This window comes from Eutrema salsugineum, unplaced genomic scaffold (assembly GCF_000478725.1).
Source record: "Eutrema salsugineum unplaced genomic scaffold, Eutsalg1_0 scaffold_15, whole genome shotgun sequence".
NCBI classification, from domain to species: Eukaryota; Viridiplantae; Streptophyta; class Magnoliopsida; order Brassicales; family Brassicaceae; genus Eutrema; species Eutrema salsugineum.
The window spans coordinates 4701605-4711286 of record NW_006256867.1 but is presented as its reverse complement, the minus strand read 5'-3'; the positions used below and the strand labels follow the sequence as shown (position 1 = coordinate 4711286).

The window sequence follows — 9682 nt, the reverse complement described above, 5'->3', positions numbered from 1 at the left end:
TTGTTATGATAATTTAGTTTTACAAATAACTCTATTATGTAATTGAAGGGATAATACATTGGGAATGTATCGCACATGGCTCATTAGCATCTGACATAAAGGAACAATGCATAGGATATGATGGTCCATTTGACGTCTGTGTTTTAACCGATTGGTGTGTTACGAGAGCTGGAGGTATACCTTTTAATTTGATATAACTCTAAACAATTTGAATTTTTAGATATCATCCTGCCTATTGATTTTTTTTTATTAGAAGAAATTACTATCCAAAATCACAAAGAAGAAAGTCTTTCGCGTTTCATGACTGCTCATGGAATGGATGAAGTTTCTGAATCTCGGGCAAAGTAAGATAATTATTATGACGTTAAGCCTACTCCCTTAATATAGTTTTTTTGTAGTACTATATTGTTTACATATATTCTTAAATATTAATTTCAGGACTTGGGTGAAGATACGAAACGAAGTGCATGGAAACAGTTCTTTTTTTATATATATGTACTAGCTATAATTTATATTTTTATTATTATCTTTGTTATCGTTTTTTTTTTTGGTTTTGGTTGTTGATTTTATCATGTTCTACTAAACACTATGTTTTATAAATAATATGATTTTGTAGCATCTATGAAAGAAAAAATAAGAATCAAGAAACAATTGTTTTTGTTTGTTCACTGAAGAAATAATTACTTGGTTGAATTTACGCGATCTTGAATACGATAACAAGTCACCATCTTTAAAATATATATGTAGATGTTTATGATTTAGCTAATGTAAATTTTCTTTACAATAAAATTGTCATTTAAAATATATAGATGGTGTTATAGTAAACAATTTTAAGAATTGGTAACAATGAGAATTGGAATATTAACATAATTTTAAATAGAAAAACCTCAATATATATATATATATATATATATATCTATTTATTTTACTCGAAGATAATATTGTTTCTTTATCTATATTTATCCTGAAATGTTAATATTCTTAATTTTCGGTTATAGATTAATATAAAATCACATTTTTTCTTATAAATATACTTAAAATTGCATAACCCTAAACAATAGTCATCATGCAATGGTGGATTATGATTATGTTCGTCAATTGGACTCTCAAATATCTGACTGGAGAATTATAGTGAAGATACTCAAAAAATGGGTGGTGGATTACTCGGACGATAATCAAAGTCTAAATTTCATTCTGGTCGATGAAAGGGTAAATTTCATTAACCTATAATGGTATTTGTGATATTTATTATTGGTTATGCTTATTGTTTTAACATACACTAATTTGTTCTTTTGTTGTTCTAATGTTATCGTATAAACTTCTAGGGTTGTAGAAGACAGGCTCGAGTAAACAATCAGATGATGGAGCATTTCAATCAAATATGCGAAGAAGATCAATGGTTTATGTTGACTGGATTTCTTTTGAATCCTTACAGCTGGACTAATATCCAAAGTATTACAAAACACGATTACGTTATTACACTGACAAAGGGAACAACGATTTCACCAGCTTTACCATTAACAAAGAATTCGTTCTATAATTTTGTATCATTCCTCTCGATTTATGAATTCCCAGATGCTCATTATTATCTAACTGGTAAGAATATTTTGGTATCTTTTTATAATGCAAAATTTATAGTTCGCACTAATGTCTTTATTTTGACTAATTACAATCGCAGATTTGATTGGAGTCGTCAAAGATGCTAGATATTTTACTATTACATACCCGGATGGAACGACTTCATCATCAATTCGATTTAATATAATAGATGATGAGTAAGTATATCTCAAACTATATGTTTTTGAAGTTTAACTAACTAATTATTAACTACATTCTTTGTCAAAATATAGAGAGTATATGCTAGAGTGTGTTGCACACGGTGAGTTGGCAACTGAATTAAGAGATAAGTGTAGAGAATACGAAGGTCCCTTTGCTATATGTATGTTAACCGATTGGTATGTAGCAATTGACGGTGGTATGTTCTCTGATGATACATCAATATGTTATTTATAAAATCGTTGTATATAACATAACAATATTCCAATATATATATGTTTTAGAGAATGTGTCTATCAAGGATCATGATGATGATGGTATGTCCCGTTTTATCACTGATTCACCTATTGATGAAGTTTTAACCTTGCGCAATAAGTAAGTATGTTTCTATGTGTTGTTTAAATTGACTTATGAAAAACAAAATATTTTCATATATTTAGATCTACATGATTTTGTTATTGAAATTTCAGGATTAGAGAGAGATTATATGGGCTGGATACAGATAATGTCTAATGGATTGGGCCGATTAAAAGGATTCAAAATCGATAATCCATATATATTATTAGTTTTGTTAGACATTTTTTATTTATTTACAAGGCTGTTTTGCGATTATTAATAAATAATAATTTATTCCAATTTGGGTTTAAATTACTCATTATAGATATAACATACATTGTTTTGGGAAATTTACTACTGGAGTATGATTATGTGCTATCGTGAGTTGATTATTTATGAAGGATTGTCATTGGATAAAAATAACATTATTCTAATAAATTGGATTATAAACGATATTAAATATTTTTAATAATGTTCTGTCAAAAAATAGCGCGTGTTGGATTATTAAAAAGCATGTTAATAACATATATAACTGATTTGATTCTAAATCTGTTTGATGTAAATGGTTTATTATGTTACACTCAAATTATATATCATCTGAGCCCAATATTTTTATACATCTTATGGGCCAAAATATTTTGTGTTGTAACAAAAATTCGACTCTTCCTTTAACAGATAAACCGTGTTAACCAATAATCTATCTAGAATATTCATCATAAGTTGCAACTTTTCAAAAATAGAGCATTTTTAGTCTAAAAAATACGTAAAATGCACTGATTCACGCGACACTTTCCATAACCGTTATTTGGGTGTTATATATATCCTCATTTCCTCATATCCATTGTTAAAAATAAACAACAAAGCAATCCTTCTCCCCAACTGTTTCTTTGGCTTTATAAAAACATTATCCACATGACTACATATAACTTTGTTGATGAGTTACATGCATGGAGACGAGATTGGAAAATCCGTGTCAAAGTTTTGAAAAGATGGAATAAACCTGATCGTCAAGGCTTACCAGGGCTGAATTTCATTTTAGTCAGCGAAAATGTAAGTATTATCTAATATGAATATATAACTGTTTTGTCTTTATTTATTGTTTGTTTGATCTATTTGCAAATTTCATTGTATATAGGGTTGTAGAATTAATGCTTCATGTGGTAACCTCGCCTTTCCATATTTTTACCGTGTTCGGACCGAAGGCCGATGGCTTGAATTGTCTAAATTCGGCTTGATACCATCTGAATGAAAGAATGAGGGAAGAACAACGAGACACAATTATCAGATCATTCTCACTACTGGGACAGAAGTCTCAAGTCTACGACCATTGACAATGGATCCCTTCATGCTTATGCTCAGTTGTATCCTGTTGGTAAGCTTAACTTCTAATATTCGTTTCAGTCATTTCATATATAAATTTGTACATATATAGAAAAAAATGAATTTCGTTTATGATAAATATTTCTCTCATAATTGATTTGTAGATCTCATTGGAGTGATGGAAAATGTTAGCGACATTGAAACAGAGAATAACCCTGATGGAGATATTATTCAGAAAATAACTTTCACCATCACAGATCTCGAATAAGTTTATATTTTCTCTCACGATCACTATGTCTTGGTAACAAAGTTTGTAACTTAAATTGTTCAAATCAAAGGGATGTGAAGTTGAAATGCTTCGCATACGGGGACTTTGCCGCTGATATCAAAGAAAGAACCAAAGGATTCACTGGTCCTTTTGCGGTTTCTGTCTTAACCGATTGGAGTGTAAATAAAAAAGAAGGTATGGATAATCAAGCATATGTCATTATTATTTTCATTTTGTGCAATATATGTTTTATATTTATTTTGCATGTATATTTCCTAATAATAAGTTTATACGTGTAGATGAAATAACTATCCATTCACATGAATCAATTGGTTTTTCCCGTCTTCTCCTTGATCCCATTACAGATGATGCCCTGATTTTTAAGAGAAAGTAAGTAATCTGAAAATTATAATTGGAGAGTTTTGTATATACAACAATCTTATAGTATGTATATGTCTCTGAAACCTCCAGGATTCGGGAGAGGTGGAGCACATTTTAGACACAAGACGGAAATATAACTTATAACAATACTTAATAGAGTTGTGTTCTATTAATTTCTTTTTATAAGTATTTATATAACTTAAAATTTGTGTGTTGGATCTTATTACATGATCTATTTTAGTATTTGTATGATTTATTTCTTTGTATAAGTATTTATATAACTTAAAACTTGTGTGTTGGATCTTATTATACAATATTTTAGTCTCAATTATTGAAAATAAAAGTGTGATGTTTATGTTACAAGAATTTCAATAATCAAATTATAATAAGATTTATATGATGATTATGTCCGCACGACGCAGGCAGATACATAGTTACTACATTATTTAGTCTAATCTCTTTGGCGGCACAAGTAACTCATCGCCAATCTTTATGGTATGATTTAATCAATCTAGGGACTTAAACTGAAAGGTCCAACTACGTTAAGCAACTATGAAAAAACCAAGTGACTGAAATAGCAAGAGAGTGTCAACTAAATGTCATATTGTTGTACTAGAGTTGAATGTGAGGCAAAATCAAGATTATGATATACTACTATCCGAAAGTGAAGTTGGGAATGATAGAGATTTTGACGAAGTATACAACAATAGTTTCATTCCGTTTCATAGACTATATGCATTATGTCTAAGTTTATCTTAGAGATTTTATATGTAGAGACATCCCTTTCTTATTCTAATTATGTAACTATGTAGAGACACACCCTTCACTATACATTAATTTATTTCCAAGCTTCAAAACGATTCATGAAACGACAAAAGATCTCAGAACCTAAAAAAATCTTTTTTTTGCTCTCTCTAACGGCTGACGGCTAGGGTTTCTTCTTCTTTCTGAGTTACAAAATAGTTTAGTAAGGGAATTATCTTTTAGAGAGTGACTAAAATGAAGATGGTTCATCTCAATATCAACATAAATTTTGTGAAACCAGCTAGGCGTGAAGATTCGAAATTTCAAATATTAAAATAACCTACAAAAAGCATTACAAAATTTCAAATATTAATATAACCTACGAAAAGCATTAAAAAATGGGCGGAGTTAGTAAGGAGATAAGGGGGTCACATGACCCCAGTAAATTTTTCTAAATTTTATTTTATTAAGATTTTACTTGGTTTTGGTAGAAAAGATGGCAAAAACATCACTTTGACCCCATTAAAAATTGGGCCTTAAAAATTATATTTAGATGTTCTATGACTTTACTACATCATAAATTTTACTTATTTTTTTTCTTTTTACAACCTCAAATCAGAACTTCTTCCTCTTAATTCTAACCATTTGTATCCATATTTCTCTAAAACTTTTTTTTATTCTTATTGTTTAGCATTTATATTTTTAATTGTTTCAAAGCTTGGATTATTTTTGTAATATTATACATTATATTATTATGACCCCAATAAATTTTGTTTCTAGCTCTGCCACTGTTAAAAATGGTATTGGACGGAAGATTTGAAAATCTTGTAACAATGGAAATGTAACCTTGACAAATTTCAATACCTTTGTACTGTGTAAAAGAGAGAAAGATGGCGCCAAAAGAAAAAGAGACAGAAATATGGCCTTAGAAACAAGTAAAGCTAGCTTAGTCTAGTGGTTGACTTAGGATTAATTAATAATTTTACATTAGGTATGAAGTTTGATTCTCAAATAATGCGAATTATTGCAGATAAATGGAGGTAAACTTACCGGAGATTTCTAGTATGTTGCAGCGTGGTATTGGTAGCCGAACCATTCACTCTATGAGAAACTCTATTGATGTAAGAGTCTAAAAAGTTTCAATTGTTTAACTTTAGACGGGATGTATCATGCAACAATGAGAATTTTAACTCGACGAAAATATCGGACAAAAGAATTAATAATTAGCTGCCATTTCTACAATGGGAGCATTGTTGTTGAGCTTCTAGATGACCAATGTGTTGTTTGTCTGGTCAACATCGAGAAGAATAGTGTCTTCCTCTGCAAAATCTCCCTTCAAAAGCTTTAAAGAGATCTCCTTCTTCACAATCTCCTGAATCACTCTCTTCACTGGTCTTGCCCCATTGTTAGGGTCAAACCCAAGCTGAGCAAGAAGATCCATTGCTTATTTTGTGTACTCAAGATTTATTTTCTTTTGTTCCAACATATTCCTCACTCGTCTTATCTGCACCACCAAATGGTAACAATACATTAACACCAAAAAATATAAAAATAAACGAACAGCCTAGGCTTATAAACTATATTTTAACCAATAGGCACGAAGTATGTTGTTATTACCTGAAACTCCACGATTTTGGATAATTCTTTTGAATTCAACGGCTGGAAAATTATGTATTCGTCAACTCTATTCATGAACTCTGGCCTGAAAGTTTCTCTTGCTAACTCCACAACTTGTTGCTTCATTTTTTCATAAACTGCTTCTTTGCTATCTTCATTGTTGCGAAAGGTCTCAAGTATGTGGTGAGATCCTATATTAGATGTTAAAATCACAAAGCAGTTTGTGAAACTTACTGTCCTCCCTTGAGAATCAGTTATTCTTCCATCGTCAAGTAGCTGTAGCAAGATATTGAAGACATCAGGATGGGCTTTCTCAATCTCATCAAACAGAACCACTGAATGAGGTCTCCTGCGAACAACTTCGGTTAACTGCCCGCCTTCTTCATAACCAGCACAGCCAGGAGGTGCACCAATGAGCCGTGAGACTGAGTTTTTTTCCATGTACTCACTCATATCTATCCTCACTATCGCGTTTTCAGTGTTGAAAAGGTATCCAGCGAGAGCCTTGGCAAGCTCGGTTTTGCCAACACCTGTTGGACCCATGAACATAAAACTGGCTATTGGTCGGTTAGGATCTGAAAGACCAGCCTTTGAACAACGGACAGCCTCTGCTACAGATTCTACAGCCTTGGCTTGACCAACAACTCTCTTGTGGAGCACTTGTTCCAACATGACCAGCTTTTCTTTCTCTGGTTGCTGAAGATTTGATAGTGGAATACCGGTCCAATTGCTTACTATCTATGCTATGTGAAGATCGGTTACACCTCCTCGGAGTAGTGACTGTTCAGACTCTCCAGTGAGTTTCTTCTCAGATTCTTCTAACTAGCGTTGGAGGGACATAAGTGTTCCATACCTAAGCTCAGCAGTACCATTTAGACCATATTCATGCTCAGTGGATCGATCGATCTGTAAAACATAAAAGATATTTAGGAGGACTTTAAGGTTGATATATATCAATGCATATGCAGCCATCAGACCATCACTAAAAGACTAAAAGGTCAAGAAATGTACAAAACAAAAGTATTATATACAAAACAAGAAATGTTTTTCTTGAGCTTTTTACCTCTTCTTTAAATGAACGTAGTTTAGTAATGAGAGACTTTTCTTCCTCCCATTTCTTACTGAGTTCTTGCTGTTTTTCTTTGAGTGTGATCAAATCATTCTCAATCTTTTGTATCCGTTCTTTATCAGTGTCTTTTTCCAAAGATAGCTTCTCTATCTCCAGTTTGATCACAGCTTTGTCCGTTTCATCGAGTTCAGTTGGTTTCGAATTGGTCTCCATTTTCAGCTTTGCAGCAGCTTCGTCAACAAGATCAATAGCTGAAACAAAGAAATTTCAAATCTTAAAACACCAAAAAAATTTCCAAGAAAAACTACTAAAGAGTCTGAAAAATGTTATTCAAGTTTTATACCTTTGTCTGGCAGAAAGCGTTCAGTGATGTAGCGGTCTGCAAGAACCGCTGCTGAAACAAGGGAACCATCTGATATCTTAACACCATGGTGTAACTCGTACCGCTTTCTTAAACCACGAAGAATCGAGATGGTATCTTGAACAGATGGCGGTCCACATAACACTTTTTGAAACCTACGTTCTAAAGCTGGATCTTTCTCAATGTATTTGCGGTATTCGGTCAGTGTAGTTGCACCAATGCATCGCAGCTCACCACGTCCAAGCATTGGTTTCAAGAGGTTTCCAGTATCCATTGCATCACCTTCACAAGCTCGTACACAAGGGTAATAAGTATCAGTCAATTCACAATTGGTGAGGCAATGACGAAATTTAGATAAATATTAATGAAAGGTATACCTGCTCCAACAGGAGTGTGGATTTCATCAATGAACAAGATTATCTTCCCATTGGAAGCAGTTATTTCATCCAGTACTGCTTTCAACCTTTCCTCAAATTCTCCTCGGTATTTGGTACCAGCAAACAGTGCACCCATGTCGAGAGATATCAACTACATTATATTAGACAGTGTTACAATCTTGTTCTAGCGCTTTAAGGAGAACAACATAACAGACTAAGGCAAAAATGAAAACATGAGAAACCTTCCGATTCAAGAGAGGTTCAGGGACATCCCCTCGCACAATTCGCTGAGCCAACCTGGAAGAGGTTAATATCTCTTAGTGAATATAACGTGCAAGTGGAGAAATCGAATTCAAATACATATATAAGTTGGCTAAAATATTATTTCTGACCACATCAAATATATTTTCAATAAAATTTGAATAGGATCTACAAATAGTTTGAGATGGCCCTGATAATTACGAGCCTTACCCTTCAGCAATTGTAGTTTTCCCTACACCAGTTTGATCACATATTATATGTTGGTTAAAATATTATATTTGACCATATTAAATATATTTTCAGTTTGAATAGGATCTAAAAATTGTTTGAGATGGCCCTGATAATTACGAGCCTTACCCTTCAGCAATTGCAGTTTTCCCTACACCAGGTTCACCGACGATGACAGGGTTGCTTTTTGTCATCCTGCATAGTATCTGGATGCAACGGTTTATTTCATCATCCCGTCCAATGAGAGGAGGGAGTTTTCCTTCTCTAGCCATCTCAGTTAAATCATTTCCATACTTTTCAAGTGCTTCACATGAACCATCTTCTTCAGATGCAGTATTTGAGAAGCTGCGCGGAGAAGGAAATCGCAGTGAAAAAGGTAATAGTTGGCCAGGAGCAGCTTCATGTGCTTTAGCACAGGGACGGCCCTGGTCTTGAGTTACACCGTTTCTGGAAACTGGCATGAAGGAATTTGACCGGAAAAGAAAGGAATTGGGAGAGGAACGTGAGCTGAAGTGGGCAGAGGCAGTGATAGCACGAGAACGGAGGAGTAAAGAGGGCCTCGAAAAAGCATAATACGTCTTGATTGCTGCAGAAACAGGATTTGACAATCTTTTGGACGCCATGTTAAGCTGAGTTGAACAAGGAGGAGCTTTTGGTTTAGCATTTTAAAAGAGGAGGAAGACAGAGGTTTTTTTTTAGGATGCTTGGAGAAGAGGCAAACAAGTGTGTAGAAGAATATAAAATATTCGTACATAACGTTAAAAAGGAAACATAATTACAGCAGAAACAAAAAGGTCAAACGGAAGTAGAAGATTATATCAGAAATCAACAAGAAAACGTTAGTCTAAATTTTCCAGTATCAGATTTGATAGAAAAATATAAAGATTTTTGGCTCCTTAAAAAATACACGACTATTAATCATTTATTTACTCTTTAATACTCAA

The 9682-nt window shown here is 33.0% G+C and overlaps 1 pseudogene; it reads right to left on the bottom strand.

Moving 5' to 3' along the window:
• Positions 1–6041: 6041 nt before the first annotated feature.
• Positions 6042–9361, bottom strand: LOC18022010 (annotated as a pseudogene).
• Positions 9362–9682: the final 321 nt, after the last annotated feature.